Source organism: Triticum urartu, chromosome 2, assembly GCF_003073215.2.
Source record: "Triticum urartu cultivar G1812 chromosome 2, Tu2.1, whole genome shotgun sequence".
NCBI lineage: Eukaryota > Viridiplantae > Streptophyta > Magnoliopsida > Poales > Poaceae > Triticum > Triticum urartu.
In genome coordinates, this window is record NC_053023.1 from 18777872 (window position 1) to 18793175 (window position 15304).

At 48.6% G+C, this 15304-nt stretch overlaps 1 pseudogene; it reads right to left on the minus strand.

Moving 5' to 3' along the window:
* Positions 1-1970: 1970 nt before the first annotated feature.
* Positions 1971-14864, minus strand: LOC125535234 (annotated as a pseudogene).
* Between the last annotated feature and the right edge of the window lie 440 nt (positions 14865-15304).

Below are 15304 nucleotides of genomic sequence, written 5' to 3' on the forward strand. Positions count from 1 at the left end.
GCTTCTCGATGCGGAGCTTCATGCGGGAGCGCCTGACGCCGAACCGCAGCTTGCTCGCCAGGTTCTTCTTGTCGTCCTGATGCGGCATGATGAGCGCCTGGAGGCACAGGTGCTGGTGCTCGATGTCGTCCAGCGCGAGCTCGGCCGCCTGGAACGCCTCGTCGAGGTCGTCCACCAGCTGCTTCACGTCCATCTTGATCATGGTGCGGGCCGCCTCCATCGTCAGCTTCTTTGCCAGCTTCTTCCCGAGCGTCGTCAGCTTCTCCGACGCGCCCGCGCTGAGGAAGGGCCGGTCAGCCAGCCTGGTGATCACGGCGAAGATGTTGGGCCGTGTGGGTGCCGGTGGCAGTACTGGTGCTGCGGCAACAACGATCTCCTTGCCGGTGCTTTTGTTGTCATCGGTGGCGATGTTCGCTGCCAGATTCTTCTTCATCTCCGCCATGCTCTCTCCCGCCGTGATCGCCAGGGCCGTCATCTTCGCCTTGCCCACTGCCGCGGCGGTGGTCACCATGGCCGACGACATGTCCGCCGGCACCACCAGAGATTTCCCCAGCGCTCAAGCGGATGATGTTGAAGTAAACATCTTGTTCTTCTCTGCGGATGTAGTAGCACGTACAAACTAACGATCTTCTCAAAAAAAAAAAAAACTCACGAGTCACGACGTGCTAGGTGTGCGTATATATAGCATGGACCTCTGTATGTTGAGTTGGACCTGGTGTGCGCCTCGCTAGGATTCCCGATCCGACTATAACAAGTTACCAACACGGGTCGTCATCTCTTTTATTTATTTTTAGAACAACACGGGTCGTCTCTTGTCCGATCAAATCGGATTACACCACCTCTTTCGTGTCTCCGGCCGTAGCGGGCCCAAACATACAAAAAGCCCATCATCGGCTCGGCTGCAAATCCCACAATGGGGACCGGTCCAATGGCCGGGATGGGCCGGGCCAGCTGCTTCCTTGCGTTTGCTTGCTCGCCGAGTTCTTAAAAAAAAAACAGACTCGCCGAGGCATTGCCGCCCAATCCGCCGCTCCGGGCACCTCCACCGTCGGCCGTCGCTCCGCCGGGCGCCTTTAACCATGGTGCCTCGGCCAGCGCCACGCCATTTTGCTTCCTCGCGAGCTTTCGGCCCCCTTCCGTCTCTCGCGCGACGGGGTTCAGACCCCAGATCGGATCTCACCCGCCCGTACCTCGCCGCCGGGCGCCTCCACAAGGTGCGTGCTCACCTCCTACTCTCGCGATCCCATTGGGTGCTCTGCTCTGATTGCCGCGCAACTACACGCAACTACGTACTTGTCTAGTTCAGTCTGAGTAGAACGGTTGGTGCTATGCTATGGTTTCAGAATGACGAACTGTATACGTAATACAGATAGGCGCATGCTGATTCAAACCGGCAGAAATAAATATCACAGCTCACGCCTGCTTAGTGCTCGACACAATAATACCTTGGCTAATTATCACTACACAGACGCAGTTCTCACGTGTCAAAGCACTACTGAATATTGCCCACTGCCTCTTGCAATGTCTCTCACCACCTGACCAGCACGTGTGCAAGGCTCAGTTCACACCTCCGTGTAGAAATACCATCATGTACGTTTTATGTTAGCAATCTAACTTTTCAATTACCTAAATGGCCCTAGCTAACCAATCAAAAGTTTTCAATGATAAGCGGCCGCCTCCTCTGATTTTTGGTAAACATTTGCAGAAGGGTTACTGCTTGTTCTTTTCGCATATCAATGAAACTTATCCGACACCATGTCATTCTAATACACAGTGCACCGATATGCAACAGTAGGGCAGTAGATAAATAGACCATATGAATGTAATGGGTATTGCATAAGTTACATGTCATTAAGCATTTATTCCCCAGAAGAAGAGCTGCCTAAAAGAAATTGAACTGTGAAGTTCTGAACCTCAGTAGCCCCGGGGGATGGGCAAAAAGTTCAGATGCTTCCCACTGTGGCATAGCATTCAGTGGCAAATAAGGATTGTTTTCTCTTAAACATGTGTCCAGCAAGTAGCTGAAGTTTTAAACATCATAACATGTGTAAAAATACATAATAACTATCTCAAGCAGTAGCCTGGCACCACTAAACATAAATACTGTAAAACCAAGATGGATGGCAGCATAGAAATCATTCCTATGCCTTATTACAAACCAGTTCTTGTTTGAATAAGCAGAAATAATAGCAGCAAGATGAGCGACACTCGTCCCACAAATCTCCGTTGTACAACAGAGATGCATAATAGCCGCCTCACCGATGACAATGACTGCAAACCCTAGCCACCAAACAAAGGCTCATGCCACTCTGCCGGGTCTGCAACAGAACGAAATCTCATCAGCTAAAAAAGTTAGAATTTAGTGCAGGTGATCGAGCACACACTAAATGGCATGAAAGTGCGAACATAATATATTGGCAAGCTGAGGATGGGTCAATTACTGTTTTGTCCTGTAGTAGGATATTGGGATATGCTCTGGTCTTTCCCCTTTAAGATTCCTTACGAAAGCAGGATGCATGTCATAAAACCGTGTCTCTTTGAGGGATTTCAGATGTCCCAGCCCATGGATCTCCCGCAGTTCGGCCAGGTTTCTGATCACAAGTTCTTCAAGGCGGACCAAAGCTCCCTCCTGTATGAATATTTGATTGACATGTGGCAAATCCCGCAAGGTAACAATCTTCACATTGGGGAACCAATCTTGACGGAAGTTTAGCTCCTGTCCAGTATACGCCATTTCAAGAACTATTTCGGTCAAATTTGACAATTCAGAGAGGTGTTGCAATGGGTCCTCCGACAGCTGGGACCAAACTAAAACTACTCTGTGAAGTGCATCTCCATTAATTGAGAAAAATGGAGATTTCAAAGTTCCTTCAGAAAATCGCCCTGTAAAATTGAGTTTTCTAAGGCGGTCTGACAATGTTAATGTCTCAAGCTGGAGCACCTCGTCTTCATTGATGGCTCTTATTTCTAATAGTGAGAGCTGGTGCATCTTGGATAAAGAGTTACACAGTTGTGCACACTGGATGCTCCTTACCTCGCTTATGCAAAGGGTCCTCAGCTGAGATAAATTTCCAAGTTTTGCAATGAAAATATCACTAGCTCGAACTGAATCCAGAGTTTGCAATTCCTTTAAACTCCACAATCCATCAAACAGCTCCATGGACTCATAATTTCTAAAAGTCGGGGCAAAGTTATACATCCGTTGATAAATAAGAATGTGCCGCAATCTCTTCAGCTTTTCAGCTCCTCGAGGAAGATACAAGCAGTCTGTATGTTTAAGACTCAGTGTTTCTAAGTTGTGAAGCTTCACAACAGATTTTGGGAGTATCTTCACACTGGTGTCGTCGAGGCCCAAATATCTAAGGTTGAATAGCTCTCCGACAGAATTTGGAATAATCTCAATAGGTAATCCTGATAATTCCAACACAGCAAGGTACTTAGATTCTGAAGGAAACAATGAAGATGAAGCCTTGCTGGAGCTAAATGCTATGAAGGTACGAAGCCTGCATTGACCTATGTTTGGTTGAGTGTCATTTTTGCATTGGAGCACTGACAAGCGGCGGGAATCCAACTCCACCTGCATCACCCCATGACCATCATCATAAGTTGTACCAAAACTCTCTCTCTTGGATTGGAAAATGGCTAATTCGCGCACAAGATCATGCATTCAAACACGCTTGATCCTGTTAAAACTGTTCCTCTCTACCACATGAAGCATGCTTCGCTGCACGAGCTCTGTAAGGTAACCTTCAGCAATATCTTCTAAACTGCACGTTCCTTTTTGTTCAATAAACCCTTCAGCAACCCACAGTCTGATCAATCTTTTTCTATGGATCAAATGGTCTTCTGGGAACATGGCACAATACAAGAAACAACTCTTCAAATAGTCGGGCAAGTATTTGTAGCTTAGATTCAGAATCTTCTCCACACGACTTAGATTCCTATTGTTGTGTAGCTCCCATTTAAGCTGACCAAGAAATAGACTCCACTCTGTAACATTCTTCGCTTTAAGAGACAATATGCTCCCTATGGCCACAAGAGCTAGCGGTAAACCACCACACTTCTTCACTATGGATTTACCACACTTTTGTAGAGCTAAGGGGCAGATGTGATTTTCAATTCTCGGAAATGCCTTCCTGCAGAATAGAAGCCATGCATCCTTCTCCTCAAGAGGCTCAACTTTAATCTTGTAGGCATCATCAGCTTCTGAAGCTACTTCATCAAATCGTGTTGTAATTATTATTCTGCTTCCCATCTTTGTTTCGACAAGAACCTCTTTTATTTTTCGGAAATCTTCAGCTGTCCAGACATCATCTAATATGATCAAGTATCGCTTTATCTGCAGGATTTCCTTCAATTCATCTTGTAGCTCTGCACAGGTCATCTTCTCAGCATCAAGTTCTTTCTTATCTTTAGAATAGATTTCTTTCAGCATTCTTCTCCAAATATCATCTAGTTTATAGGACTGGGAGACGGAAACCCATGCATGGCATTCAAAGTTGGATCCTTCATTTCTAAACACATTACTGACAAGAGTGCTTTTCCCAATACCACCCATACCCCACAAGGCAATAATTTTCAGAGGTAGACATTCTTGCAAATTCAGTGACTCCATCAAGATTTCTCTATTTTTATCAAATCCTACAACTTCATCATCAGAGATTGAGTAATCATGTCCAGGAAGATAGAGTTGCTGTTGGCTGTCATAATTTGTTGCAGAAACATCACCCACACCAGCTATTGGTTCAGTCCAGTCTTTGTTCTGTTTAAGACGTGTAAGCGCTTGGTTTATTCTCTTAAGAGCAGTAGCAATTTCACCTAGTGTAAACAGATACTGGGGTTTCTTCAGGATTTTCTTCACAGAAATCCACCATGACCCTTTCTGATGGTGTTTGCCAACAACATACATAAATTGATCCACAATGTCTTCCATATCATACGCCAATCTTCGGACTTGCCCTATCCATGTTTCAGTGACTCCATCTGTCGAAGCTTTCTTTCCAATCTCCTTGAGAAATGCTCGAATAAGCTCTAGGTCATTCCTTATCAGTGTCATGTTCTCTGAGAGTTTTGCAACAGACCTAGTGTAGTGAAGCGATTCTGCTGCCACAGCTATTCCAATTTTTGTTGTGACAAGGAGAAGAGCAGCCTCCGCCATTTCTATTCGTGTAGTTTCACCTCAATATTTCAGCAAAAATAGTTGCAAAAATCAACGTTCATTGTTGGATAACAATGCCATCCCTGCACATTGAATCCACATAAAGAAAACAAATATTTTGTCAAATGCCGAAAATCCTAGCTGGTGAGTTAATTTTAATAGTTGGGTGTTCTATAGTGGAGAAGCAACGTTACGGGTTTTTGATGATTATATGGTTGCTTTACATGGATATTTGATATGTAAAGCTAGCTTAAAAAACTTGACCTCATAAAGTAGCAATCTCGGCACCCCCGCTGCCACTGCGATTGCATCTAAATAATAAGATCGATCCAAGATCGCCTGATGTGTGATGGTTTACAGGCATAATGAAACAGAAGCACACGTGTGGTTAAAAAAATCATTTTCTCTGACTTCGAATAATTTTCCAGGCCAGCTGGCATCCCTCTAAAAGCATCCCCAACGGGACTCCCTACTCCCCATATGTCCGGGCGGACAGCCCGGACAAAAGAACTCCATCCAAACGACCCTCAAACCCAGCCTATATGTCCGGGCTGTCGGTACCCGTCAAGTTCAGACCATATGTGGGGCGAGATTCAGATCATTCGGACGCGTTTGCCACGTCGAACCTGACACATAGGACCCACGTCAATTCCCCTAAAATTGACCACCCTCGCCATCTTCCTTTCTCTTCTTTCCTTGTTCGTGTCGCGTCTTGCCCGTCTCTTACTCTCCTACCCCTGCTCTAACGCCATCCTAGGCTCACGCCAACTTGCATCTCTGCCACTGCCTCCCGTCCTCCCCGGACGTCCTTGCCACCCCGGACATAGTCGCTGCCCCAGACGCCACGCTGGTACGTCTCTGTTCAACATACACATCGCCCGCCATGTGTTTGTGGAAATGTCGGAGCTGTTTTTTTATGTTGTTTTACACATTTGTAGGCAAATTGCGGGTTCATCGAAGGAGATTGATGAGTTCATTTTCAAGGAATTCATTAGTTCACCGGATTCAGACATTGATAACGATGAAGACGAAGATTTCATGGCGAGGATGAGCATCCTTGAAGAAATGGAGAAGAGGAACATGTAATCAACTTCAAGGGTTTGATGTTGGGCAAGATAGTTGTTGCTCGAGATAGGATATGGGGCCAAAAGAGACTATACACCGACTAGTTTCAGCCTAACCCGGTATTTCATGATGGGTTTATTTCGCCGCTTCCGGATGAGCAGGCTTCTGTTCTTGCACGTAGTGGATGGTGTGAAGGCATAAGATCAGTACTTCATACTGAGCAAGGATTGTTATTGACAACTGTTGTTCTCTGCTCACCATAAATGCATGGCTTCTTTGAAGATGCTTGCATATGATTCGGTTAGAGATGTCGTTTATGAGATTGGGATGGAAGAGAGCGCCACAATGGTGAGATATGTCTATGCCGCGTTGAAGATGTTCGGACTGGAACTTGAGAGAACCAAATGCCAAGGGCATAGAAACTCTTGGCAACTGGAGCAACAAGAGGTTTTAGAGGCATGCTTGGTTCAGTCGGTTGCATGCATTTGCAATGGAAGAAACTGCCCGATATGTTTCTGCAGGCAATACAATGGTCACACCAAAGAGACCATCATCGTACTTGAAGCAGTGGCATCACAAGAATGCTGGATTTTGGTATACTTTAAATTTCTTTGGCATGTCAGATTCTCACAACGATATTAACGTGCTTTAATGTCTTCAACGATCTTCTTCAAGAGACTTTGTGGTGAGAATGCTCTGGTGTGCAACTACACTGTAGATAGGCACGACTACCCCATGGAATACTATCGTGTTGATGTTATCTATACTAAGTTGGTGGTGTTTTCATCCTCGGCTTGCAACTGAAGTAGTGGTGTGCTTGTAGTCAAGCCCTTTGTCATTTTGTCCACCCCCTAAGCTAGCTGACAATGTCCTTCAACTGGCTTGAGAGATCGTCCAACGGTGATGGTGGTCTGGATTTGCACTTTGATAGTTGGTATGGCATTTCTTCTTCGTAGCCCACACCTCGATTCATCAAACTAAGAGATGTGATTTACAACACTAGAATCGTACAACGGGTTTCATGGGTTTTGGATAAAATAATTCGGAGCAGTGCTATGGCAAAGCCAAATGGGCTGTTGCCCACCCACAATTTAGAATTTATACATTGCTATTTTTACTTCTAGGCCTTGGAACATCAGCCCATAGGCTATTTCCTTCTGTTTGGCCCGCCTAGCCTGCCCAACAATGGGCGTCAAGCTCCGGCACTGAGCGAGAGAGGAAGGAAGGAATTCCTGAGAGGGAGCAACTAGTAAGGAGCGCTCCTTCGAGAGCCTGGCAATGATCAGTGCCACTTGACGCGCTCTCAGACGTTCGACACATGTCGCGCTCTGGGCGCTCTTTTCGGATTTTTTTTTATTTTTCCGCACGCGTTTTCGGCTTTTTAAATGGATTTTTTTTTGACATTTTGGTTTTCCGCCGGTTTTCCTTAGCTTTCAGATAAAAAATTGCACGGAATTTTCCTTTCGCGAGAGTCATGGCCATGTCTCTCGGAAACGAAAAAAAAACCCGTTTTCTGTTTTTTTTTCTTCCGCGAGAGGCATGGCCGTGCCTCTCGGTAGCGGAAAAAACGTGTTTTCTATTTCTTTTCCTTCTGAGAGAGGCACGGTTTTGCTTCCGCAAGAGGCACTATTGTGCTTTCACGAGAGGCACGGCTGTGCCTCTCGGAAACGAAAAAAAACATGTTTTCTATTTTTTTTTCTTTCAGGAGGGGCACGGTTTTGCTTCCATGAGAGGCATGCCTGTGCTTTCGGGAGAAGCATGGCCATGCCTCCTTGGAAACGAAAAAACGAGTTTTCTCTTCTTTTTTCCTTCCGCAAGAGGCACGGTTTTGCTTTCGTGAGAGGCACGGGCGTGCCTCTTTCGAAAAGGGAAAAAACCCGTGCTCCCGGTTCAGTTTTTTCATCCGGTTTTTTCGTGAAAAAAAGTTTGTCAAAACCTATCAACATGAGATCTAATTTTGAAGATCTCGACGCGAAATCCAACGGTGAAAACGGTTCAAGATTTGGACGCACGGTTTAAAAGATAAAAACGTTTTGAATAAACGGATCTATGAAAAAAGGAAAAACTCTCAGCTTGCGATAAGTGGCACACATGCAGCGCGCCACTTGCTGCAACCTAGGAAGGTCGGAGTGATCCTTGCAATGAATACGCCTCAATTAATGATTTCGTGAGAAGATGCATTAATAATTTTCTATTCATGGTTCTCTATAAAAGCAGGCCCCTTTATCCACCTGCAGGCGTGAAGAGACTTGGTCACGGTTAGCTAACATAATGGATTCTTCAAACTTTGATTGGCCAAACTCCTAGTATCTTAGAGCATCTCCACTCAACCCCCCCCCCCCCCCCCCCCCCCCCCCCCCCCAACATGCATGCCTCCCAGGGCGTTTTTCTCATCCGGCACCGAAAAATCGGCCCAGTCGCGTCCTAGGATTTTGTTTATCGCTGGTTTGGACCGAAATAATAGCCGGCGAATCCGAGCCGAACCCTAGCCCCCAGGGGCCGCCTAGGGGCGCCGGCCGAAGCAAAAAGGTGCGTGGGTCCGCTCTGTCGGCGAGAGACGACCTTTTTCCCCCGCTGATCCCCCGCTTTTCCCCTCCCTTCCCCCTTCTGCCCCTCTTATCCCGCCATTCTCCTCCCTCTCCTCGCCATCCGGCCGCCATCCCGCCATGCCGCTGAAGAAGTATTCGGCACCTCACGCCGCTGCCATTACCGATGCCACCTAGCCGAAGCAGAGGAAGCCGAGGGCGCCGTCGGCAAAACCATCGAGCATGTCGAACACCAACTGGAAGGCGGAGGTTCAGCGCTGGGAGACTGTCACCACCGACTGACGGAACAGGCTCAACGCCAAGAGGGCCTGGGACACGGCGGAGCAGGCAGAGGCGTCTCGCGCTGGGATGATGAATCCACCCGGCACTACTAGGAAAAGGCCTACTAGTGGCGCACCAGTTTTGCCTACTAATGGCGCACTACTGGTGCGCCACTAGTACCACGCCACTAGTATTTTTACTAATGGCGCACCACTGGTGCGCCATTAGTATTTGGTATACTAATGGCGCACCATTGGTGCGCCATTAGTATAGGCCACGGTGCGCCATTAGTATAGGCCACTGGTTCGCCATTAGTATTTTTGAATTTTGAAGGCGGGAAAATAGTAGTGGTGCACCGTCTAACCCCCACCGTGCGCCATTACTATTTTTGAATTTTGAATTTGGATTTGGATCGTGATTTTTTTGCCCATTTTTTGCTCGTTTTTTTTGCTTGTTTTTTTGCTCGTTTTTTGGCACGATATTATTTCAAATTTTGTTTCTGTTTTTGGATCTTGTACATTCTTTTGCCGGAGAGGAGTTCGCGGAGAGGAGGAGGAGGAGGAGGTCACCGGAGAGGCGCTCGCCTACATCGCCGGAGAGGAGGAGGTCGCCAGAGAGGAGTTCACCGGAGCATCGGAGAGTAGGAAGGAGAAACCATGAGGGGATGGGAGGAGAGGAGGGAGGAGGAGCTCACCGGAGAGGAGGGAGGAGGAGCTCACCGGAGAGGAGGGAGGAGAAACCGTGAGGGGAGGGGAGGGGAGGAGAGGAGGGAGGAGGAGGTCGCCGGAGAGGAGGAGGGTAGTATGGTGGAGGAGAGAAGGGAAGATGGAGTGGAGGAGAGGAGGAGATGGAGTGGAGGAGAAGAATGAAGAGGTAAGGAGGAGAGGACAACGCCCAGCCATATATACGGCATAGTATGGCGCACCGCGGGCAGGTGCGCCATTAATAACTTTTTTTTATTTTTTTTTGATTTATTTTGAATTTTGAAGGCGGGAAGGTACTAATGGCGCACCATGGGCAGGTGCGCCATTAGTAACTTTTTTTATTTTTGACTTATTTTGAATTTTCAAGGCAGGAAGATAGTAATGGCGCACCATAGGCAGGTGCGCCATTAGTAAGTTTGAATTTTTTTGCCTCTCCAGATCTTAAAAGCCCCGTATCTTTTTTTATTAGGTTTTTGAGGATTTTGAAAATGTTTGATGAGGTTTCCCCGTTAAATTCGGATGTAACTTTTCGAGTAGATGATTTTTCATATAAAAAACTTTTTCATCCGAGTTCGTACGCAAAAGTTATGCCCATTTTACAAATTCTCGAGAGATTTCGCAAATAAAGTCGAAATTCATATTTGTAAATTTTCACAACAACTAGACCACATATCACATGAAAAACTTATTTTCTTTTATTTTTTTGACATTTCCATCTTTTTTATTTTTATTTTAAAACTGAAAAGGCGGTCCAGGGGATGGGGGGGGGGTGCATTCGATGGAAGTGGTGGCCAAGTTACTAATGGCGCACCGTGGGATGGTGCGCCATTAGTAGTCTAAGAAATAAAAAAAAATTGAACTTTTTTTGAAACATAATTACTAATGCGCATCGTGGGAGTGGTGCGCCATTACTAATTGAACTAGTAATGACGCACCATCCCACGGTGCACCATTAGTAGTTTTTAAAAATTAAAAAAAATTACTAATGGCGCACCGTGGATGTGATGCGCCATTAGTATTTGCACACTAATGACCCACCAACACATGGTGTGCCATTAGTATTTAGTAATGGCGCACCACATGTACAGTGCGCCATTAGTGTCCATATTGGCTATAGCTGTTTTTGTAGTAGTGCGGCGGCCACGGCCCGCAAGCTGCATGGAGCCAGTAGAGCGTCGGGTCGCCGGCCAGCTTCTCGCGTTGCCGCAGCCCTGGGGTGCGCACCCTCGCCGGGCTACGCCGACGGTGACGCGCACGGTGGATTCACCCCCAACATCACCTTTCCGCATGGCCAGCGCGCCTCACCCTCCGGTCTGAACCCGACCAGCGCACGCCCTCACCTGCGTTCGCCGGTGTCCAGTAGCCCCTACACCTACTCGCCGCCGGCTTACACCGCCTCCCCGACACCGCCTGTAACGCCCCGGACACACTCGCCGATGGTCGTTACTCCTGGTGGGATCTAGACTGTCCCCACAGATCAATACTGGTCTTTTCTGCGCACTTTGTCCTCACTCATGCGCACCCGGGAGCAACTTCCCGGTTGGTCACCCATCCTAACACTACTCCAAGCTGAGCACGCCTAACTTTGGAGTTCTGTCCGAATGGGCTACCGGAAAAGAAGGAATTCCTTATTGATATGAGTAGTCTATCATCCCTAATAAGCCAGGCCATCACATACACCCCCACTCAGAGGAACCGACGTCCTCGTCGGGCCACAGGAACGTTCCCTCTTGGCACAACCGTCTGTGCATCCAGTCCGGTACATGTGCCATGTCGTGTGCCACGACGGGCCACAAACGTCATGAACAACATGACCGCGCACCCGTCCGCAACCATCCGTGTAACCGCAAGGGTCGGCTCTGATACCAACTTGTAACGCCCCGGACACACTCGCCGATGGTCCTTACTCCTGGTGGGATCTAGACTGTCCCCACAGATCAATACTGGTCTTTTCTGCGCACTTTGTCCTCACTCATGCGCACCCGGGAGCAACTTCCCGGTTGGTCACCCATCCTAACACTACTCCAAGCTGAGCACGCCTAACTTTGGAGTTCTGTCCGAATGGGCTACCGGAAAAGAAGGAATTCCTTATTGATATGAGTAGTCTATCATCCCTAATAAGCCAGGCCATCACATACACCCCCACTCAGAGGAACCGACGTCCTCGTCGGGCCACAGGAACGTTCCCTCTTGGCACAACCGTCTGTGCATCCAGTCCGGTACATGTGCCATGTCGTGTGCCACGACGGGCCACAAACGTCATGAACAACATGACCGCGCACCCGTCCGCAACCATCCGTGTAACCGCAAGGGTCGGCTCTGATACCAACTTGTAACGCCCCGGACACACTCGCCGATGGTCCTTACTCCTGGTGGGATCTAGACTGTCCCCACAGATCAATACTGGTCTTTTCTGCGCACTTTGTCCTCACTCATGCGCACCCGGGAGCAACTTCCCGGTTGGTCACCCATCCTAACACTACTCCAAGCTGAGCACGCTTAACTTTGGAGTTCTGTCCGAATGGGCTACCGGAAAAGAAGGAATTCCTTATTGATATGAGTAGTCTATCATCCCTAATAAGCCAGGCCATCACACCGCCGCTGCGCCATGATGCCCTGCACTTCTCGCAAGCCTCGTCGTCGCATTTCGGCAACCCCGACGCGAGGGAAGCCGACATTGACGAGATCATCACGAGCAGCTCAACCGCCGCCGCCTCCCCTAGGTTCCAGGCGCAAGACGATAGAAAGGACCTCGCCCGCGACATGGACAACAAGCTCGACTACGGCGAGGAGAAGGAGGAGGAGCCGGCGCCTGCTCCGGCTAGTAAAGGGAAAAGGAAGAAGCGGGGCCCAGGACCGGCGAGCCGCGCGTCAAGTGGACGTCCAAAGAAGACGAGTGCCTCGCCGAAGTATGGAAGACCGTCTGCCTCAACCCGATCACCGGCACGAACCAGAACGCCGACACATACTGGGAGCGCATCAAGTCGGAGTTCGATGAGCGCAAGTTGGTCGACACCTACTTCGCCACCATCCACATGCAGCGCGGCTCGAAGGCCGTGACGAACCATTGGGCGCTCATCCAAACGGTCTGCAACAAATGGCATGGGATTGTCGAGGAGATCGCGGCTCGCCCGGAAAGCGGCGCCAATGTCGAGGGTCGGGTATGCACAGACGCAGGCTCCCACTTCTTTTCACCGTGTGCGTCGCTGACACTTGTTCTTCGGCGTAGATGGTTCGGATGTTCGCCATGTACCGCCAGGACAGCAGCACCGACCAAGAGTTCAAGTAGCTTCTCGTGTTCCCCTGGATCAAGAAGTGGGGAAGTGGGCGGATGTCCGACGCACCCTCGCCAAGGCCAAGTAGACGTACAAGCCATACGCGCCCATGCCGGGGGCGGCGGATGGGCGCCCTGACGGCAACAAACGAGCCAAAACGGCGAAGAACGTCTCACCGGCTACTGAGTGGTTGCATGCATCCTTCGAGCAGTGCATCACCAACGCAAAGAACCACGCCGCCCAGAGGGAAGAAAAGTCCGAGGCGCGGTGGTCGGTGTTGATGATGAACAGCGCCGTCAAGTTCGACCTACTCCGGACCAACGAGTCACCGCGAACAAGAGGGACACCGACCTGGCATTCCTGATGGGGGCGGACATGTCGACGATGGACGAGCAGGTCAAGGCGTGGTACCTGGCGGAGCGCGGCCTCATCTTGAACCAGATGTCGTCGACGACCGCGCCAACTCCCACGCCGACCCCAACGCCGCCGCCAAGCGCGAGCGATGATGCCTCCACGACACCCAGCACAGAAGCCGCACCGACGTCGACCAGCCCGCGCACACCGACTCTCGCCAGTCCGACGCCGGAGGACAACGCCGCCGTTTGATGCATTGCCTACGCGTCCTTCCTTTTGAACGCCAAACTTTCGAGTATGATTGATCGCTGAACTGTGGCATGGTAATCGCCGAACTATGTGGCAGTCGTTGATCGCCGAGCTTGTGGCGTTTTTTGGATAGCGGGAAATGTCAAGTTTGAATTTATGCGCGTCTTGGGGCTGAAACCTAAGAGTGTGGCTGGGAACTACATCGCCCCAGGGCCAAAAAAGCGCCGGCCGGTGCGCTGGGGGGCGAACGAGTGGAGATGCTCTTATCTTCTTCTGTCGCTTGCTACCTTGTCTAGGCTAGGCCTTATCTTCAAACTGTGCTGAAGAAAGGGTATTGACGGTGGCGCTCCTTTGGCTTGAGCCAGTACTTATAGTCAACGAGAGGTGGTCCACGGATCTGATTGTAGTTTTTGTTACATCTGGTGTTTTTTGCACTAACATAATTGATTATGAATAGATTAAAAATTTCTCTCGCTAAGAAAAAAAAGAGACAAATAGCAAATACCCTCCTAGAGCACATCCCCTTCTCCACCCTTTTTTTCATTTTGACGAAAAGACCTTCTCCACTCTTTGGTTGTCTAGAATACCACCCTGCCGCCAGAGGCCGATTCATCGCCTGCGAGGACCAAGCGTCACCGCCACATGGCCTTATGGGACACACACAAGACAACCATATTCTCTAGCTGCATGTAGTTCAATAGACGAAACTAGGCTTTCTCAAATTTCCGTTACACCCGTGTGCAGATGCAGCATAATCCGAAATAGGAACATGAACAAATCAAAAATAGGAGTACATAACGCAACCAAAAAAAACGGGGGGTACAACAAGTATGGTGAAACAATACCGTTTTATTTCATCCGTGCGAGCCTTTAACAGGGACAAATTCAGCTTTAGATTCCATCTCAACGAACTACGCAGAGCTCAAATTCATCATAACGACATCACCAATGGCTGGGCTGGCTGCAGATAATAGTTCTCAGATATTGAAAGAAGAGCAAGAAGGAGGAGAAGAAGAGGAAGAGTAGGAGAGACCTGCACATGTAGTAGTCTGGTCGAGTTGCCTTCATGATGGCCATGCAGGTTTGTGCTCTCTCTGCAGTTTCTTCCTTTCAGAGCCAAAGGTATAGTGTGAGAGGTATGTCTCCAATCGAGCTCTGCTGTAGCAACTAGCAGTACGCGCAAAACTAGAGCAGGGAGACTCTCCCGCAGGATGATAGTCTTATCACCAACCAACAACTTCAAAGTTGCTCCATCAGAAAAGCACTCAAAGCTGCCGTGTACGTACTAAAGCTTTAATATACTATTGTTTACTCCATGATTAGGGATAAACAATTACCCCAGCAACTCCCAACAAGCTAACCTCCGCACTCAAAGTGTGACAAAATTAAAGGGCATTGTGGTTGGTGCTGTCCTAGTCTACCTCCATGTCCAACAACTACATCTTTCTGCTTTTGCAGGATCACAACCAGAACCACTTTCACAGATACATTCACCAGTCTGTCATCAATTATTCTCAGATAAACTAGCAAAACTTTCCAAGGTAAACAAAATTACAGGGATTCACGCGCATGTATGTCAAATTAACTTAGACAAGTACTACTGAATATTACCTCTCCTGAAATGTTTCTCACCACCTGATCGAATAGAAGGACAGCTCTTCTATGATCTATCATGTATGCAAGTACAATACG